Here is a 19,435-nt window from a genome sequence, read left to right as displayed (position 1 = left end):
GTGCACAGAAAAAATTTCCCCCATTATAGAAAATAAAATTTTGTTTTTGAAATATTATAAAGATATTAAATTGTCTTTATCAATTCGAACATTATTTTAGAATTGGATTATTGTAGATGTACACGTTTTGTCGTAAAAATGTGCACTTATTTTGTCATGTACTTCTCTCTTAATTTCTTTAATTTGTGCTTACAAAATTGAAGGTTATTGCTAATTTAGTTAATTCAGATGGTTGATTGAGTTAATTCCCAGTTATTTTTTTTTTGTTAGTTAAAAATATTTCACTTACAATAACATTAATTAAGAGAATTCTAAACATTTATTTTTTACCTCAATATAAATTCATTTATTTTGGTTTCACATTATATTTACAATCAAATGACGCAACAAAAATATTAAAACATATAGATATATATTTCCCCTTCTATTTATCAAAATTAATGAGCATTTTCTTATCATGAATACATTATTAGTAATGAACATTATTACATTATCATTGTCAATATTTAATAATTAATCAATTTATACATTTCATTTTCCACAAATGGCACAACAGTATTGAATTTTTTCTCATCAATCAGAAAGAATTGCGAAATTTTCTTATTTTTCGGGGATGATAAAAAATTCATAATTGTTCAAAAATCGTTCTTATTCATAATTGCTCAAAAATTGTTCTTATTTAATTCTACAACTAAAGGGCGTAAAAGTTTTAAAAGTATTTTAAAATAGAGATTTTCTCGTGAATTAAAAAAAAATAATGTATATCCTATATTTTTGTTATGAAGATAATTCAGATTGTACTGCACAAATTGTTATTATTTACGTTTACAAGCATAATGACACGACAGGATTAGAGTTGTCACCGTCGTAAAAAGACGCGATCACGAGCTCTACTTAATCAATTTTATTTACGGCATGATGACGTACCGCATTAGTTTTATTAACGTTTAGGCATAGATAAACGGTCATAAATGTACGTCAGGCTCCATTGGAAAAATACAAACAGAAATAAAGTTACCAATAAAATTTAATAGCTCTCTAATCGACTTTCGTTCACTTATGATTCGCTCCAATCTGAAATGGCTACTCGTATTACGAAACTTCTATTAATTTATCTGTTTCATATTTAGTGGTCGGGTATGGAAACATACTTTTGAAACATGAATTAATTTTAATTCAAATATGTTGTCATTATTAAAACCACGTAATAAAAATAAACCTCTTATGATGGCATTTTGAAAATTTTTTAAAGAAAAAAAAATCGCAAAAATTTCGACCAACTCTTCATGAAATGTGAGTATTATAATAATTAGCTTTAATTTTTACTAAAGAGCAAATAGTTTTGGTACAATTACACAATTTCGGAATATAATTTGACTATTTTTAATTTGTTAAATTTACATCATAGTACACCTTTTAGAAGTGCACTTGCCATTTTTTTTTTTATTTATTTATTTTTTTTTGAAATTTTTTATTGAATGTTAGTAAGGTTGCATCATATTATACTTAATTTGAAACTTACAATAAAATATTAAAATCCCAAATTATTTTTACAATTTAGATTAATTTCTATGAAATTTTTTAAAATAATTATTAATTAATAACATTGCGCTTTTTTTATTATTATAATCTATGCTGCACTAAGTAAAATAAAATTAAAACTTTAATTTTGAAACTATGAGACTTAATGTGACTAATGTTGAAACTATGAAACTTAATTTTAGAAACTATGAGACTTAAAAAAATATTTTTCTCATATATGCTTAGCGTTAAAATTTAACGAATCTCTTGTAACTTAGCGTTAAATTTACTGCATTTTGTAACTAAATTAACAAAACTGAAAGATTTAAGAGAAACATTATTGTTTTTAAATAAATTGTAATGCTCATTCATTTTTAAATCGGCAACGTATACGCTTTCACATTAAAATTTCATACGAAACGTAATGAGATGAAAGGATATTTTTAAAAGAAATTTAATCAAAGCAACTCTTTAATTTTAAAGGAAATGAAATAATCGTTTTAAACATCGTATAGCAATTCTTAATGAAAAGCAATTAGTAATTGAAATTTTACAAATAATACTGTAAATATCAAAACACAGTATATCAAAAATTTTAATTAACATTACATTGAATTTCTATTTGAATATTTTTCCATTATTCTTCAAATATTCTTTGAATTCTAAATATTCGAATACTTTTCAAAGATTCTTCGACTTTTTATAAATATATTTATAATTACTTAAAAATTTTGTTCTGTATTTCAAATTTGATAAATATTTATTAAATTAAACGTTATAAAGTACATTAAGAACGCCTAAATAGTAGTAATGAAAATCTTTTGATTATTTAATTTGGTAGATATCATAAAAATATAGTGTTGTTGTTGTTCTCATCTCCATGATTGTGGATTAATTAATTAAATTTATGAAAATTGCGCAGGAAAATAATAAACTTTAAAAAATTATTTTAAATATTCTGAGAGAAATTTTTTTCATTTCTTATATTCTTATTAAGAACTTTGAATACTTATTAAGAACTTTGTAATTAATTTAGAATAATCAAATCCTTTTCAAGTATTTGCATCTTTTGCAAAATAAGAATTTTAACTTTATTTTCAAAATGAAAATATTTTTATCGAAAATATTAAATAATAGCAATACGAAATTGGATTCAACAATTTTTGAAAATGCTCACTATTTCTCGTCAGTCTTGAATTCAAACACACTAATAATCTACAGTGGCGCCCTCCTGTCAGTCAAACTCTATCAGAAATCTTTCGCCTTGGGTTCTTCGTTCTGATTGGTTTAGAAACTGTAGCTCCTCCTTCAAAACGTGTTCCGCCTAATTACGATGCAGGAATAAGTAATATTCAGTGTCTTAGTGTAAACAAATGAGCAGTGGATGTAAACAAGCCACTCCTCCTTCAAAAAGTGACCCAATTTAATTTCTTTATTTAAAGTAAGAAACTACTTAGAGAAACTACAGGTAAGAAATTTTTTAGATAAAGTATTAAATTGATCATATTATAATGCTGTTTTCTTCTTCGCAATTTTATTAATGTTTCAACTAATTTCAGTGCATTAAACTAATTTATAGTAAATGTACAAATTTATAATTAGTAGTAAATTTATGAGAGATGATCCAACTGTAGCAACAGTGTCCAAATGAAAATAACCCATGTAAAAGTTTTCCTAGAATTACTAAAGAAGTTTAATTATTAATAGTGTGACGTTCATGTCGGAATTTTGACATTCTGAATTTAAATATGTGATTTATAAATGGCGTCATTAACCACATAATTAATATAAATTAATTTGAATGTATTGAAATAAATTAATATTCATACAAATGTAATTTTATCTTTAATAAAATCAATAAAAAAATTGTTATACCGATTAAGCTGCTGCTTATTTTAAACTTCAAAATATAAGTAAAAAAATCATATTTGGGAAAAAATATTTCTTCAATTATTAATAATAAGAGATATATAATTTTGATCATATTATTTTAGATTTCTGATACTCCCCTTTTTGATTTAGTATTTTGTTATGATATGTTACTTTGTGCTTTAGATACTTCTCTTAAGACACTTTCTTCTTTCTTTAATTAAACAAATTATGTTTTTGTTAACTTTTTATTATGAAAATAGAACTCTGTAGCAAAACTATTTTTGAAAACGTCATCTTTGAAATACAATAATACCTGCTCAGCAATAACATTTTACAATTTAATAGAATTGAAAATTGACAACTTTCAAACTAAAATAATATCGAAGAATTCTATCATCTTGTTTTATGTTCCTTTTGTCAGTTTTTTAATATCAAATCCTTACTTCTTTGTTTGCAAAAATCTGATATCTGTTTTATTCATAAATTTATGCATTTTAATTAATTTATTTATTTTCATTTATATTTTATTTTCTGATTTATATTTCATTTTTTAATTTGTGTTTTATTTACTTTTTGTCATTTATATTTTATTTATTTATTCTTTTTATTATTTTTACTTAAATGGTAAACAATGGAGAAAAAATTTTGATGTAGCCTAGATTTGAATTATTTCGTTCAATTCCAAGAAATAATTGAAAATTTCTTTTTTACTTTTTAAACAAGGCTCGCAGCGGAAGGGACTGGTAGGGCTGAGTCCCACCTAACAGTGTCGTTTGCCTCAATAGAAGATTTTAGAAGATTCATAAGGAATTTTAAAAAATTAACTCTTATCTAATAAAGTTAATATTTATACTAGTTAATATGAAATGCAAATTTAATTATATATTATTATACTAATATTTAATAAACAAATATCGATGATGTATCAAATGCATGAAATAAATCTTAATCAAAAAGTTACCAGTTAAAATATATCTGATGTCACCGTATTTACGGTAGAGTGACCACCACAAGCAAAGAGAGGGTGCCACCCTGAATAGAAATTTAGGCTATGGATCTGTTTTAAGCAAAATTTGTAACCGCGACATGCAGTGGTGTTAGGGAGTCCGAGGGGAAATCTTTGGTTTGAAAGAGGAGTTTAATCGCTGCGAATGGGGGGAAAAAATTATGTTCTAATGAAAAAGTTACTTGATGAAATATTTTCAGTCCTTTTTATGTATGCAGAGGGAAATTGTTCTGAGGTAAAAAATTAAATGAACTTCTTTTTTTGAATAATGTTATTAAATTTTTTCTAGATGAAAAAAAAAACATTTTAGTCATAATTTTAAATTAATTAATAAATTTCATTTTTAAATTTCTCTAAAAATTAAAATTTATTTTTCGTAATGTATTTTGATTGAACAAAATATTTAGCGATTAAATATTAATTTCATAATAAATGTAGCAATACCTTTATAATTATGAAGTTCATAACAAAAATAGTAATGTCAGTGTCCTTAAGATTGGATACCTGGGGCAGCCTCCCCCCCCCCGACCTCTCTAATCTATTTTGATTGCAAAATTATCGAACATTGCGGTTTCGTTCAAATATATGGCTATGAGAATCCAATATATGGTTCCAATATATAGATTTTCCCCAGGAATCAAAAACCCGGAACTTTACAAACTTAAAATGGTTCATCGTTTTCGTACAATAGAAATAACATTGTACAATTGTACAATATAAAGAGTTCCTAATATCTGAAGTTCAACATTTATTATATTTCTGGAGTATTCAAAATAACTTGTTTATTGTAACTTTTCAAGTTTTTCAGATTTCTTGCGAAATTTTACATTTAATTGAATTTAGAGCTTGCCCTGTTACCTCGTTTTCTATAAGGAAATAAGGAATTTATTTGATCAATATTTCGGTATTTGATCAACCGCCTCCGGCTCGCACCGACCACAGTGCTGACGTAAAATATCCTCAGTGGTAGAATCATGGGTAACAGTCCCCTTGCCGTCAGGCTAATCATGGGAGGTTTTTGTGGTTTTTCCCTCCATACAACGCAAATGCGTGATAGTTTAATCAAAAAGTCCCCCCACGCAAATTTCTCCCACATTTTGTCCTCTGAATTGGGTTCAAAATTACAAGGCTACGGAGTTGAAAATAAGCTGTCGTGTTCAACTCCGTCGTCCTGAACATAAGCTGTCGTGTTCAACTAAATTGTGTCGGGTGTTCAAAAATGGTTGCAAAATAATATACTTTAATTTAACACAAACAACTCCAGATAACAATTATAAGGCCAATCTCATGATTTTAAATGTGACTCCCCCTAGTGATCATTTCCCATAGAGAGTCAAAACTTCTTTATAGAGCGACTTTCCAAGTTATTACAGCATATTTTTTCTATAAATGAATGACTACTTATAACTATAATAGTTATATACGTAAAGTGAATGCCATATACCTGCAGAAATTCTCCAAGTAACGTTTGAAAAAAGCATCTTAAGAAGTTTCAACAATTTAAGTGCAAATTCAATGCCAAAAATCAATTGAGTTCCATATTGTCCGACAGAAACAAACATTTCTCATTTAAATATATTAACTTAGTATTTCGTAATTTACTATTTCGTATATTTAATTTACATTTAAATATACGGAATTTCTTCATTGAAAATATATTCTTTCTTTATAGTTAAAATATTTAAAATAAAAATTCCGAATTAAACTTATGTTTTCGAATAACTTCTCCATTCTTTACCTTTGACATTACGTTAAATGCTACAAAAAATATTTCTGATGCTTAGTGTTTGATTTTTGTATGGTACATTATGTAATGTATTTCATAAGAATAAAAATTAAGCACAATTTGGTATAGTTTAAAAAAATACATACTAGTAATAAATATTTTAAAATCAATACTAAAATTCAAATACTTCAAAATCAATATTAAAATTCAAATATTTCAAAATCAATACTAAAATTCAAATATTTCAAAATCAATACAAAAACTCAATGCTCTTAATTACACCAACAGAATGAAGATATAAGTTTAAAAAAAATAAAAGTCACATAGTCGAGCCAACACAAGTATCATTGNACTGCCTATAAGTATATAAAAGGGAAAAGCAAATCAATAATAATTTTCAAAACAATAAAGAGCTAACGTTCCTATAGATGGCAGCACATGTATTGCAGTTTTAATTGATTTCCAAATGAGTAATTTTTATTAGTTCTCTTTCTTTTCGGTAGTTTTCTTTCAAAATATTCTTTTTAATATTTAAAAGAAATGCATCATAAAAACAATGTGAATTGGAACTAACGCAATAAGAATTTTTTTTTTGTTTAAATGAATTACTAAAATAAAAATTTCCATCATTCAAATTAAAAGTATTAAGTTCATAAATATAATCATTACTAATTTTGACGAGATTATGAAATAAAAATATTATTACCATGAGCTTTCTTCGATTATTTTCTTCTGAAAAATACTTTTTATTTATTTATTTTAATAGAATTTTAAATAGCGATTTTGTAATGTAATGTAATATTCTTTCTATCATTTTTTTTTTGAAGTTAAAATTTGTTTGATCTCTTTTTAGTTCAAACCAAACTCAAACGCGTAATTAAATGTTACACAATTTTAAAATACTGTTTTATAAATAACACTGTTTATATATACTTTAACTGTATAAATTACTAAACTTAAATCACGATATTAAGCTACATAATATAGATATCAAACTTTTTAAAGAAACGAGGGAAGACTAGAAAATTTGCTTATGCAGTATATTTGTATATATGTACAAGACTTGTACAGATCGGAAAAAAACTCCTTATTATACTTATATTTGCATTAACCACGTATTTTTTATTTTCTTTGCCTGTTCTGTATATTTTCAAACCAATATCAAGTAATAGATTATCTAAATTATTGCCATAACACCAAACTGTTTACTGCATTGATTTTAAAACACATTAATACATATTTTGATAGCACTGTATTATATATCTATATCTATCTATCTCATTGGCTAAAAATGGACTTTTTTACGAGAAATAATTGTTATAGGTAACAAGATATTTTCTTCTTTTTCATCCTCTTTTATTACGTTTTTTTTTTTTTTTTTTTTTTTTTTTTTTTTTTTTTTTTTTTTGTAACTTGGTAAATATTTTGTTAGCATTTTGAGAAGAAAGAACACACAAAGAAAAAGAGAAGCAGCGGTAGCGATAGCCTATGCTATTGGGCCCTGGCTGGCCAGGAGTGGCCCGCACGAGCTCGGAAAAGGATGAGATGGTCATCATCCATGACCCGACGCAGATTAGTGACTGCAAATTGTTTTTTTCTTTTTTACGCAATGAAAAAAAAATATTTGGTAGAAAAATGTTTCAAATATGTTTAGCAACATTATTTAAGTATGTAAAAGAAAGTTTTGTTTTTCACAGCTTATGCCGGAAACGAGGTATGAATTAAGCAATTCTTCTAAAAGACATTAAATTTCATTTCTGTCAAAAGTTTCTCTGTCAGGAACAAAAGTATTTATTTTGGAAAAGTATTCTTCATCAAGAGTTTTGAGCTTTTCGATAAGTTAGCTGACAATCAGGAGAGTAATTTAAACTCTCCATAAACATGCACGAGTAATATTTGAAAACCATGTTACTAATAATAATTCTAAAATTTTACAAAGAGAAAAATACAGTTGCTTAAAAAAAGTTCTGCATTGGAATCCATAAACACTTCGAGGTTATCTTTGTTTCCGGCTGTAAAACTGAAATTTTATTAAAAAACAAATTTGTTTTGGTTTCCAATGACTTATTGACGCTTGCCTCCCAATTTTTCATAATTTTAAATCCATCTTCGAAAATTATAATGTAAATAAGGAAGCAAAGTTGTCTTTGGATAGTACTCATCAAGTGAAATTAACAAGCCTACAATTTAGATAAAATCGCTCACATTTATGAAATTTTTTATGTTACCTTGCATCTAACTCTAAGACAAATATTAAGACATACTCATCTTTGAACTGTCGGAATACTATAATTTTTCATTATTTGTGACAGCTTATGTTAAAAACAATTTATGTTGTCAATTTAAAAAAAATGTACAAGTTTTGTACTTGAATGAAATTGTTTGCAATTTTCGAAAAAAAATGGACTTATAATTTATGACGAAAATTTATAAATAGTACTTATTTTGCCTGATGATTTAGCAACTACAAGAATTTTTTGAAATTAGTCAATACATGTATGAATTGATCTGTAAAAACCTTAATATTAAAGGAAAAAATATTTATCTTTTGCTTAAAATTCAGTTTTTACTATTTTTCTAAGAAAAAAAAAACTCATTTTTTGAGATAATTTAATTATAAAAATCTCTATTATAGTTTGGCAAAGCGGGTTTGTTCAGTGCTTTTATTCGGTTAAATTAATTCAAAACTAACAGCTGTGATAAACCTTAACGAAATTTCTATTTCCCTTTTCAATGAAGAAATGGTCAGTGTTCAAAGCAAAAAGCGAGGAAATTTTTTTTAAAGAAACAACCAATAACGAAATGCAATAAAATTTGAACAAAACAAAATTATGTTACGTGATTTTTTTTTTTTTTTTTAACGTTTTTAAGCGTTTACAAATAAAAATGGCCTTTTCAGTTCTTTAAACTTCGACCCAACTGAATAGTTTTGTATCCCTGGGATGCAAAGTGACCCCTGAGTTTTTAAAAAAAAAATTTTTTTTTACTATAAATTTAACAGTTGATAGTTCTCGAATTAATTACAAAACATTAACTTTTTTTTAATTCATTGTAATCTCAGAGCATTTTTATGTGAATCACCATAGTTTTAAGTTGCCAAGTCAAATAATTTTTGCACAGCAAAATAAAATGTAACGTATAAAGTTAGACCCTCAAAACAATGGTGACTTAATTCAGGTAGAAATTGGAGATTTAAAAAAGTTAATTAATTATTAATGATTAATACAGAATCCTTCATAAATTATTTATTTTTAATTTATTTAATTCCATGCATTCTCATTGGACAAATTTTAAAAATTAAATAAAATTGATGTGAAATAGTTCTCAAAATATGAAAATTAAAATATATAATAATTTTTTAAAAAAAAAGTTTTATTTCAAAGAAACTAATAAAAATATGTAAAAAATAAAGTTTCTTTTCTTGAAGAAAATATGTTTTGTATCTCATTTAGTAGCTTCAAATATCGACTATTTTAATTATAAGCATTAATATCTATCTCTTGAAACTTTTAGACTGCCTATAAGTATATAAAATTCCAATAATTAGATTAAAAGTTATTCAGATATTTTGTTTTTTTTCTTCTTTTTTTATCATTATTTATATTTTTTATTTTTCACTTGGTAACTGTATTATTCAGTTCGAAGAAAAATGCTGATTCGTGTTAAGGCTTGTAACATATTTTAAATATACAAGCTTAGGCGCAATGAATGAGGGATTTGAGCCCCCTCTAGATGGAAATGGAGGGATTTAAGCCCCCCCCCATGCTTGATTTCTTGTGTTTATGTTCATTATTATTGCTACTGTGAAAAGAAAGATGGTTATGATAACTTAAATATGTAATGAAAATTCTTGACTCTTAACTTTTCATTGTAATGTCGTTGAATTTATATCAAAACGATATTAATTTGCATCTTATTTGGGCATTATTAGTGGACTTACATTATTCTCAATTAAAATAATAATCATTCCTCCCGTTGTTATTTTGTATCTAAACGAACGATACAGTGTATAACCACATTCACTCAACAAAAATTATTTAAACATCCTAAAAATGATCATGATATTGGTTATTTTTATCGTTGAATTGTTTTCATAGAAAGATCGCATGTCAGCTTAGCACAAGCGTCGGCAACTCCAAAAGAGCTGTCTTTCAACATCAACTCGTTCCATTAACGAAGGTCGATGAACTTCAGTTAATTAGAACCTTTTCGACATTCTGTCTACCCCTTTATTAATATTTTCTTTGCCTTAGTCAACACAAGCTAGAAATTAATATTCTAAATGCCATAAAGAACAAGAAGTTACTATTATTATTTTTTATGTCGTCATACATGGTGATTAGTAATTGATTGTATCTAATTTTCACAAAAAATATGCAATAGCATATTTTTTTTATAGAACTCTATGATTTTTGGGTGGCAAAATTTAATGGATCACTTTAGGATGAAGTGAGAGTACAAAACCAGTTCTTTTCATTTAAAACAATATTACAAGGGAAGCAAAAGGAAATTTTTTTAAAATAAGAATTTGAATTTAGATCATGATTTTGTTGAAAACTGAAGTCTTTAATCATTTTAAGCACAAATTTCCGGTGTTGTCCTGATTCATGCTTTCCAAGTTGTATAGTGGTAGACGAAAACTGCTTACTTCTGACGGTGGAATCATTCCCGTTTGCTGCCGTAGTTCGATATTTGGTGATATTTCATGATATTTGGCTTCAAAAAAAAAAATATTTTAAAATATATGTTGCCCTCCAATTATGATGCATCATAATGTTTTACATTAAAATATATTTTTTTGTTATTCAGTTTGTTTGTTGTTTATTTTAATAAAACAATATTGTTCTTTTTTTTTTCAAACAATAGATTAAGGATAGATAATAACATAAGGAAAATATCATACCGTGCACTGATGTTTTTTCTTCTTTTTTTTAAGGTTAAGTGTGCATTCCACTTTTAATTTCACCCGCTATTCCCATTGATGTTCAAAAGTTAAGTATCATTGCCCAATATTCCCTACAATGATAAATAGTTAAGTAGTATCACCCGATATACAATAGTTTAGTATTCTTAAAGTTATATTTTTTCCTTATATATCCTATTTGGACGTTGTTATTCTAAAAACAGAGCCACGATGGCTCAGTGGTTAAGGCTCTGAACTGCCATTTTGATGAACTGGGGTTCGATTCCCAATGGCGGTTCAAAGTCTACCCCTCTTCAGATCGATGGGTGCCGTCTTGATTGGGAAGTAAAGGTGGCCTGTGTACCATGCTGACACCATTGTCCCAATAAAGCGCTGGTCATGAAATTGTAGAACCTTAACCTCCATTAGCCTCCCCTGATCCACAACGGGCTGTTGCGGGAATACTTTACTTTATAATAACAGCCCTCGATTATTAATAACAATGCAATGGCCACCTAAAACGGGACAATTTTCTATTATCGCGCTGATTATGAACTCTTTAAAAGGTACTAAAAAAAAGGTACTCCTTGACTTAGATAACTCCTTAGGTACTTAAAAGGTACTCCTTAAAAGGTTTTCTATTCGTTTATTATTCATATTCACACGGAGGAATATCTCAGCAATAACTTAGGTAAAAGAGCAAATTTCCTTAATCAGTAAAAAATATTTTACTCTTGAAATATTTTATATAACATATCTTATTTTTGAAATATTTAATTTCAAAAATAACTGAATTAGGAAGAAAAAATTAAATTTGAGATTCCAAGAATTTGATAAATGACAGCTGTTCAAATATTACGTAAGCATTTGGTGATTTCTAACCTTTTTCCATCTTGTAAGTATAAAGAAACATACTTTAACCGTACCCGAAATATACTTACTTAACATTTTGTATTTAAGAAATAATAATCTATTTTTAAGAATTTGTATGCGTTGATCTAAAGCCAGTGAAATTCATGTTTGCTCTATTTATTTCTTTGTACATATATATAATTTAATTAAATTTTTAAATCATTATTTTCATAGAGCCCTGCTTTTATATAATATTTAAAATTTAATTTTGAAGATTTACATTTATTCGGATAAATCCTATGGTTGTTCAAGCCATTTCACCATGTATACGTCTCTGGATATTGCATAGTCCGGCTCCTTGCAAACAGTCCCCGCCATTTTACAACGCAGCAAGAGATATCAAGATATCGTGGACTGACGTGAAATATCCTCAGTGGTAGACAGATCATGTGTTAGAGTCCCTTTGCCTTCAGGCTAACCGTTGGGAGGTTCTCGTTTTCCTCCTCTCCGTGCAACGCAAATGCCGGTTAGCACCAAATTTCTCCCAATATTTGATGCAGGAGTTCCTTCGTCTTCTGGATTGGGTTCAAAATTACAAGACTGCGTAGTTGAACATTATTAGTTGTAAACCAAAAAATTGGGTTGGCTGTTCAACGACGGTTATAAAATAAAATAATAAACCGAACAGAGCCGTGATGGCTCAGGGGATAGAGCATTCGCCCTCCAATGATGGGAACCGTGTTCGAATCCCAGCGATGGCTGGTCGATACGAATTCCACATATGGCTTGCACGTCAGCACCACAGTGCTGACGTAAAATATCCTCAGTGGTAAACGTATCATGGGTTAGAGTTCCCTGGCCGTCAGGCTAAACGTGGGAGGTTTTCCTCTCCATGTCATGCAAATGTGGGTTAGTTTCATAAAAAGAGTCCTCCACGAAGGCAAACTTCCAATACTTGATGCAGGAGTTCCCTTGTGTTCAGGATTGCGTTCAAAATTACAAGGCTTTGGAGTTGAACATTAATAGTCGTAAATCCTCAATTGGGTCAGATGTTCTTTCTCTCTCAACGACGGTTATAAAATAAAATAATAAAGCTAACAACTTTTTGGCTTATACAGCAATGAGCTAATTTTTTTTTTTTATCGTGTAGTAAGTTTGATTCCTTACTCAATTAGCTTGATTCATTTCAAGCAGTTAGCAATATGTCTAGAGTAGAGAGGGATATAGTAAGCATATCTTATTAAAGTATAAACCTATAATTTAAGCATGCCTAATTGATTAAAATAGAACCACGCAAGTTCAGTCTGATCGAATAATTAACACACTTTCTAATTAGCCCAAAAGAATATAGGCTTATTGCAATAATCTTAAATGTATTGTGCAATTTAAAGATACTGAGCACTTAACCTGTTAACTTAGTGCATAGGAAAATGAATGTATTATTTGCATATTGCCGCTTTTTTTAATTATCGTAAGATACATGGGAAAAAATGGACTGAGACCGCATACTTCAATTGTGTCAAAATTATTTCTGTTTTCTAGCTGACAAACTCTGAATTACACTTTACAAGTCAAGAAAAAGGATGTATAATAATAGCGTGTTTTCTTTTTTTTTTTAAATTATTTTTTCATTTTTTTTTTATTTTATAAATAAGCTTATTTTATTACACTGTTAGAAATTTCTCAGAAAAATATGTTAAATAACTTTCTATTTAATTGTTATTTTACCATATTCAAACAAAACAGTCAAATAACCATAAAAAGATGGTTTTCAAATTGTAAATTGTGAGAAAAACCGTTTATTAACTGCTTTCACCTAATACGGTTAAACAACCTGAATTTTATAGCACCAATTAGGCCTATCTAATGAAGCTACTTAGTTCCTTGAAGATATCATAACCGAGAGGGATAATCTTTCAATCTCATGATCGACATATCGGGGGGGGGGGGGGCTCGAGCCCCATCATTGAACAATATTTCCTCCATTCCCATCAACAGATGAAGAGTTTTCAGTGTCCTGCCCTCCCCAATTTGTGACTCCGGATTGTTAAAAAACCAGAATCTCATTCACACATACCATAAACTGTCTCTAATGTCGTGTTAAAGTTCTTTTATGCAGTTTTGGAACCATGCTAGTTGTAAATGGTTTTAAAAATCGTATAGTTTTGTATTCATCATTTTTTAACGATATTTGTTGTAAACGGCTTTAAAACTGTTAAGGGTAAAAATGTCGGTCAACAGTCTGTCCCTCCAATTAACCGTAAGTGCTTTACAATAAACGTTACCGTTAATTGGATGGACAGACTGCTGCCGGTAATTTTATCATAATTTTAGAATGAAAATTCAGTGTATGTCAACTCTCTAATGTTCTTCTTTTGCTAAATGATTATTTTTATTAGTCATTACAGTTTTTAGTCCGATTATTATACTTTTATTAAAAATTGATACCTTAACAAACAATGAGGATTTAGTCCAATAAAAGAACTGTTCTGTAATCTTTGGATAACTTCTTTCGGCATTAGACCGGTTACTACCCGGTTTTGTCGCTACCCCCTTGATGTGTGTCTATGCTGGGCCCACAAAAGCTGCATTGCAGTGGAGGTTTTACATCCGAGACAAATTTTATCGCGGGACCCTTCCTCAAAGCACAAAAAGCTTTATTTTCAATTTGTAGAACGCTTAATTACCTGCAATATTCTTTGAAAAAACTAATTAACATGATATTTTTCGTAGACCTTCAGCAGTCCGTGCCCTATCCCCTACCTTGCGCACGTTCTGGTCCCCCATCCCCTTCCTTAAGTACCGCCTTTACTACATCACATGTAAATTACACGCAAAATTTTCTAAAACTGTCGTATAAAGTAGAAATGCCTGCTACATTTTCACGGAAATTCTAGTATTCTTAAATTTCCCATAGGGTTAACATGCGAACCCGGTCTTACTCCTCCAATAGGGTAAGAACAGATAATATGTCTTTTTCTAGAAAAAAAAATCTTTTATAAAAAAAGCTTAGTACATCTATAATTTTTTAGGGACAATATATTGCACACGAATAGTTAATATTTTGATTAAATCAGACAGTTTCTAGGTCAAACAGGCTAACTTCAACAGGTCCTTGAATTTTAGAACCCTTGAATATTAGGCCCTTGTATCCTTGAACAAAGTATTACCAAATTCTTTTACATTAGCATGATCTCAAAAGGAATCTTGCTCTACTCCCTCTTCATTTATTCGTTCTGCATCTCCTGCTTCTTTTTACTTGATGACGCACATTATTTCTTAGGTGAGCAGTGATTCTTGTGGGCCGAAAAAAGGTTATAGGTTGTTAGTTTTTTAGGCATTTTTTTTGGGGGGGGGACCAAAAAAATAAAGCAACTTCATGAATCTTTTTATTGATACATTCGAGTTTAAGCCTTAACGGAGATCTAACTCAAACTCTTTGTGTTTCTCAAGAAATTAAAGATGGAATTATTGAAAACTGCCCACCTCCAGGTAATAAAGATAATAGGCAGATAGTGTTTAAGATTTGGGTTCAGGTTATAAGTGTGTTCTAAGAACACTGCTGACTATTTCTTTCCTTAGAAATCGTTTGTACTTGAAAAGGATTGGGAAAAATTTCAGACCATAAAAGGTAAATAACGTCCTCAAAGTACTTTTTTATAAAGTTATTTCAATAACGAGTATCATATTTTCAAGTATGTCCTTATATAACTTACTGTCATAATGTTCTAATTCTCGATTAAATTAACGAGCATTGCACACGGTGGGACACAAATTTAATATAGAAACGTATTATTAAGTATCTAGAAAGTATGATATTTAAAAATTTTTGCTAAAACGTTTCATGCAGACATTTGAAATGATAAAAAATTTTTGCATACTTGCTCAGCTGGTTTGAAAATATTAGTATTCAAGAGATGTTCAATCAGATTTAAATACAGGCTTATCAATACCTAATTTAATGAAAAATAATAGAATGCTTCTTGGAGATTAATATCGACTAAGGATATAACAGAAGTAATTGTTTTGTGTTTACATGCAGATAAAATGCGTGTATTAAATAGCAAGTGACCAAACCATCGGCAAGCGTAAATACCACTGGATCACTGAGCTAAAACAGTTTCAACCTGACTTGGGCTAAGGGATGAACTCAAATGAACTCGGAACTGACGAATTCATTTATTAGTTTTTTACTGTACACTCTAAAAATAGTACGATTTAAATAAAAAACACAGACACATAGTACCATTTATTTTTTTCATATAAGAGTTATATGGGCTATGTACCTCTTGCATATAGAATGTACCACGAAAATCAAAGGTACAAAAAGGTTTTTATCGATTGAAAGGCACAAAAATAATTACCGGTTTTTTGTGCCTTTAAAACAGTGATGCTCCTTTTCAGAGGTATGCGAGGTACACATGCGTTTCAGTACATACACATCGCTTTCCCACACTGCATTACGGGAATTCGCTACCAACAGCCGTTTTCACTCCACTACTTATCGTTAGAATATGGATCCATGATTTAGAAAGAAAATTTATTTATTATATCTCGTGATTGCAAATCTTATGTTCAAAACATTGAAATTGAAGTTGGAGTTTTGAAATCATACTACGTGGTTTAGGTAAATAATGCCCTTTAAAGCTGACATTAAATTTACGTCGTATTTCATCATCATTATTAAGATCGTTTAGCATATGAAACAACTCTCGAGAATTATATGCCATCTTATAACTTGAGAGTTAACATTTATTTATAGTTGTTAAACTAAGCTTTGTCCATTGCTAGCCAGTGCAGTTGAACATGAAAAAGGTACGAAGTATATGTAAATGTGTAAGACACAGTATCTCTTAAATATATGTATCATTAAAAGGTACAAAGGTAAGAAAAATTAGAGTAACATGTGCCATGTACCTCTGAAATATAAGTTTTAATAAGCGGTTCACGTGAGAAAATAAGAGGCAGGATGCGTCTTTAAATTTTACAGACGCAGTGTCCCCCTTTTAAATTTAGATGAAACATTTTTGCCTCTGAAATCAGGATACTGTCTTTAGAGTATATGTGATTTGATTACTTTTTGCAATTATCAGTCTGCAGTTGTCAATTATTAGCTTTTCATTGTCAGCTATTAGATTAACATTACCAATTATTATTCTATCATTATTATTTATTAGAATGTTATTTTCATTTATTAGTTTGCTTTGTCAGTTATTAGCGAATCCTTAACAATTATTTGCTTAACATTGTTAGTTATCTACGCAATATTTTTAGTTATTAGCTTAGCAATATCAATATCATTTATTTGACTTAAATCATTAGTTCTGTCCTCTCAGAATTCGAATTCAAAGTGAAGCATAATATCAGCACTATATTTTCCATTAATTGCGATTATATCGCCAAACTGGTACGTCTTAAATACGCTATGTATACGCTTAGTTCTTAAAACTTATGAAGCAAGTCATCTATTACTGATGTCTTGATTTAACTAGTTTAAATTAATTTCAGAGCTCAATTAAATCAGTTTAGTCCATCTGATCTTCTGTGCTACGCTAGTTTTGAGGGGGACATTGTACAGATGTTTTTTTTTAAAGATCAAAATTATTCAAGCCTTCTCATTCTATGCATTTCCCACTGCTCTATTAATAGGTTTTCTTATCTTTTGATGTCAACAGACGAATTTCTCTTTTCCCAAATGAATTTCTCTTTCTGGATCTTATAGGTGAACTATCCAAAGCATTGAATCCACTCATTAAAAGAATTTCAACTGTTGATATAATCACAATGAAGTTTAATTTTCATTATATTACGAAGTTTCAAATATTGAATGCTCGACGTTAGTGAGGAATTAGAAATCCAGAATATATACATAAAGGTTACTTGGTGGTTTTTCCTCCTGTCTTAACCTTTTAAACTGAATCAGGTTAGATCCATGAGTTTGTTCGCCTTCATTACCTCCAGCGCGATGACTTGATGGTTGTGATGTCGCGGTAAGTATGACTGGCTATGAATTCCTAGATTGATGACTCTGGATCGAATGGCAAAAAAAAGCAATTATTGGTGATCCACAGACACCCATATAGCCGTATATTTAATCCTAAGCTTGCACGAGAGAATACTTAGTCTAAAAAAATACATTAAAAAACTTCTGTCAAAAAAAAAAAAAAAAAGTCAGGGAACAGATTTTCTGCGGGAATCTCTGTAAAATTACGTATGCTTGTCTACAGAAAGAACTCCCCTCACAACAAGTCGAAGGCCGTCTGCTGCTATCAAAACAAAGAATAATGCCTTTCAAAGAGGGGCCTTCTCTCTTTCTTGATTCCTTTTTCTCTCTCGCCAACCCGAGCTAAAAACATGTCTTCAATATTAACCGCACCCCCCTACTTGAAATGGTTAAACCTCGTAACCATAGTCATCACCACTGCTCCAGACTAATGACAATGGTATTTCTTTCAGATTAAAGGCTCTTATTCAAATGCCTATAAAAGAAATTCTCATTATGAAAATACCAGTTTTTCTCTTGACACTTTTCTAAAAGGAATATATTCAGATACTTTGATGCATCTTTATTTATTTCTTCAGCTTATTTATTTCTTAAGTAGCTGCCCATGAACATGGTGGATAGAGTCTTCCCCTGCCACAGCTTCAACTGGGGCTCGTTACGCCGTGCTAAAAGCAGGCTGTCTTAAACGATTTTCACTTTCTCCAGTCTTTTTCAGAAGTTCAGATTCCCCTCTAATGTAATATAAAGTTTCATATTCAGAAAAGGCTCCATGTTTAAGAGCAGAATAGTAATTTCGGAAATTTTATTTACTTTCTGTCTCTGTAAAATAACTGCATATTTTTCTGCTTTTTTCGAGAAACTCTTTGTTTTCGATTCTCTGTAAATATACAGGTAACTCCTGATAAATGATTTCTAGTAAATTCTCATGCATTTTTCCGACACGTACTTACATAATAACATTGTTTAATCTAAGCCATCTCCTATATTTAAAAAAAAATCAGTAGGGGAGAGTGGAGTCAATTGTAAAATTTTTTACTTAACTATTTTTAACTAACAAAAAATCCAATATATCATAAGTATTAATTGACAGACGAGTAAAGTAGACTATCCTCTACTAGAAAAAAAATAAATACCTTATTTTAAATGTTATTATATTAGTTATTAACAATTTTTGACAGTCGTGCACTTGTTACAATTGTCCCCACTTACGGGGTCAATTGTAACAGTTTATAAATTCAACTATAACATAGTTTTATTACTATTTTCTATGATAATTATACATATTTCATAGTTATTTTCTATGATAATTATACATATTATCATAGTTGGGATATATTTTTTTATTGATCGAAATGGAAGTGATATTTTAGGAGTAAGAATAATAATGAGCAGAGACCTAAAGGGTTAAACTCTTAACTTTAAGGGGTTAAAAATTTCAATTTATGCTTTGAAAGGTGACAAATGAAATAATGCACATGTTACATAATATAAATGATATAGGAAACTATTGGTGGTTCTTAAAGAGTTAAGTAATGGTTTGTAAACATAAGA

The 19,435-nt window shown here is 29.0% G+C and overlaps 1 protein-coding gene and 1 long non-coding RNA gene across 5 annotated transcripts in view; one reads left to right on the top strand and one right to left on the bottom strand.

Annotated features, from left to right (window-relative positions):
* LOC122269183 (uncharacterized) overlaps positions 1-2,915 on the bottom strand; it is an 83,299-nt gene extending 80,384 nt beyond the window's left edge. The window contains exon 1 of the long non-coding RNA XR_011637389.1: positions 2,699-2,915. This is a non-coding gene — a long non-coding RNA (uncharacterized lncRNA). The remainder of the gene's footprint in view (positions 1-2,698) is intronic.
* The window catches only part of LOC107450666 (homeobox protein abdominal-A homolog), a 100,625-nt gene that overhangs the window by 16,052 nt on the left and 65,138 nt on the right, over positions 1-19,435 (top strand). Inside the window, exon 1 of one of the 4 annotated variants that reach the window (XR_011637387.1) lies at positions 1,054-1,293. The exons of the other annotated variants lie outside the window; for them this stretch is intronic. The gene's annotated coding sequence lies outside the window, so the exon portion shown is untranslated. Of the gene's footprint in view, positions 1-1,053; positions 1,294-19,435 lie in introns of those variants that run through there. 4 annotated transcript variants of the gene reach the window in all.

This window comes from Parasteatoda tepidariorum, chromosome 8, assembly GCF_043381705.1.
Source record: "Parasteatoda tepidariorum isolate YZ-2023 chromosome 8, CAS_Ptep_4.0, whole genome shotgun sequence".
Lineage (NCBI taxonomy): Eukaryota > Metazoa > Arthropoda > Arachnida > Araneae > Theridiidae > Parasteatoda > Parasteatoda tepidariorum.
Note: the sequence above shows the minus strand (reverse complement) of the source record. Positions and strands in the feature narration are given on the sequence as shown.